Source organism: Microtus pennsylvanicus, chromosome 5 (assembly GCF_037038515.1).
Source record: "Microtus pennsylvanicus isolate mMicPen1 chromosome 5, mMicPen1.hap1, whole genome shotgun sequence".
Classification (NCBI taxonomy): Eukaryota; Metazoa; Chordata; class Mammalia; order Rodentia; family Cricetidae; genus Microtus; species Microtus pennsylvanicus.
The window spans coordinates 58,134,149-58,136,975 of record NC_134583.1 but is presented as its reverse complement, the minus strand read 5'-3'; positions in this window follow the sequence as shown (position 1 = coordinate 58,136,975).

The window sequence follows — 2,827 nt, the reverse complement described above, 5'->3', positions numbered from 1 at the left end:
GAGAAGGAGTTGGTGGGGGAGCAAAGGGGAAGTAGAGGGAAGGAAATGGGAGGAGAGGAGGGAGAGAAAACTTTGGTCAGGATGTAAAATAAATGAAAAAAATATTGATAATAAAAAGCCAAAAAAGAATGTGAATATAAAACGTACAAACAAACCACATCAACAATGGAGTTGCCATGGTCGTGGTATCTCTTCACAGCAACAGAACCCTGACTGAGACAGAAGGGAAGGCACCCAACTTCCCATCATAAGCTCTTAGATCCACCAATGGTCTTAGCTGGTGCTTAACCTTACATGGCTACAAAAGCAACCTATCATGCCCGTTGTGGCCAGTAGCATAATAGTGGTGTAGCTGCTATGGGTATAACCAACTGCTTTCTGATTGTATCTGAAGCCTGGTCAAAAGCTCGGAGTAGAGGATAGCTGATATATACATGAATTATTAGTCAAGGTTCTTAGTCACTGAGTTTTTAATGGAAATAGGTATATCATGTACTTTTATCAGTGACTAGAATATGATTTGTGGAGCTGGTGGTTTAAATTAATAATTATGCCCCACGACATATCCATCACCAGGGTTGTAACTGAAGCCTTGAAGCCTAGTTGTATCTTTGAGAGAATAGAAGTGGACAAACTACCATATCTCAAGGAGACCTTTCTGTGCACATCAAGTCTGCCTCTACTGCTCCTACTTCTCTGCCTCTATTGCTCCTTCCCCTGTCTCTGTCTGTCTCTAATGCCCCCAACACTGTCTTTGCCTCTACTGCCTCTGTGTCTCCCCCCACCCCGTTTCTCTATTTCAGCTCTTATAGCATATCTGCTTTGAATCGTCTTTCCAAGATCCTGACAATGCCAGACCCAGTTCTGGCTAAACTAAACAGGAAGATATGGCGTGGAGTTTCAGATAGAAACCTGGTGAGCTGAATTAGGGGTGGCCATTCCTTTGCTTGCTTTTGCAGTCAGGCATCTTCTCTGACCTCTTTGAAACTTGACTTCCAAAAACAACCACAGGAAAATCAATACTTCCTTGGCAAACAATTTTGCAAATTAAATAACATTTACAAGGCATCTGACAGCAGCATAGAAGTTAAAGAAATGCATTCTTTTTAACATCTGTCTTAGTTACTTTTATGTTGTGATAAAACACCATAGCAAAAGAAGAAACTGTGGTAGTTTGAATGCAATTGACTCCCACAGTCTCATAGGGAGTAGCACTATTAGGTGGTGTGGCTTTGCTGAAGAGAGTATGGCCTTGTTAGAGGAAGTGTGTTACTGTTGGGGGGGCATCTTGAGGTTTTTTTATACTTAGGATACCACCCAGTGTCTCAGCTGACTTCCTATTGCCTGCAAGATGTAGGAATCTCAGCTACCTCTCTAGTATCATGCATGTCTGCATGCCACCATGATAATGGATTGAACCTCTGGAACTATAAGCAAGTCACCCCAATTAAATAATTTACTTTATAAGAATTGCCATGGTCATAGTGTTTTTTCACAGCAATAGAAACATTAACTAAGACAGCAACTTATGGAACAAAGAGTTGATTTGGCCTAAGGTTCCAAAGGGTTATGAGCCAAGTCCATCATGGCAGGAAGGCACAGCCATCATCAGTAGTCCTGGTGGCTGGAGAAGGAAGTTGGTGCAAGGAGTGAAGGGATGGCTAAGTTGTTAATAACACTGATTATGTTTCTAGAGGACCTGGATTTGTTCCCAGCACCAAAATAGCAGCTTGAAAATATCTACAACTCTAGTTCTGGAAGATCTGTCCTCTGTGGGCATTGAACACACATGGCACATTTACATATGTGCATATAAAACACCCATACACACAAAATACAAATAAACAGAATCTTAAACCACAGGCATGAAGCAGAGAGAAAAAAACTGAGGTGAGACTACAAACCCTCAAAAGTTGCCCCAGTGAGATCATTCCTCCAGCAAGGCCCCACCTCTTAAACTCTTCCCAAAAGGCACCACCAACGGAGGACCAAGCATCCAAATACCTAGACCTATGGTTTCTCATTGAAACCATCAGATCAGCCCTTCAAAAAGACAGAGATGAAGATACAATTCTAATTTTGATCTAAATAGAGCAGAGCTAAGACTCCAACTTCAAGAGAAAATAACTTTTTAATATTGAAAACCAGCAATTCCTCAAGTTTCAATCCCCTATGCCCTACAGGTATCTATCTAACTTTCAGATAACTTACTTAACCTTGTTGAATTTCTATTTTCTTGTCTATAAAAATGGGTAAAAATAATGCCTGTCTTATTTAGTTGGTTTTTCATTCAGCAAACATGCACCTGTAAACTACTTGATAGGTACAGGCGATGCAAATCTCGGGAAGACGTCGCTCCTCTTCTGTATGCTTGGAGTCCAGCGGATGAGTGAGCAGTGTAACTCGGAGAACTTCCATCTGTCCAGCTGTAGTGTCTTCACACTGCCCTTTCATCATGTCATCCTGGGTTTTGATCATTTTTTGAGGTAATATTTTCACTGTGAAACTCAGGCTGGTCTCCGATTTTCATTCTCCCATCCTAAAGCCCCGCCCCCCCTGGGGCTGTGTTTACAGGCCTGCATCCCCACATGCTCCTCACCATGCTGAGTCCTCACAACTTACTTAAGTGTGCACAAAACATCATCTCCTACCTTTCTATGAATTATTGATCATTAAGGCCCCAGAAGTAGCCCGTATCAGAGAGGCTATTCCCATCCCTCTTAGTAGCACCTGACAGTTGGCAGCACATAATAACTACATTATAAGACCCTATTGCTGAAGACACCACACACTTTGCAAGATACAGAGAGATTAATCTTGAACTGAC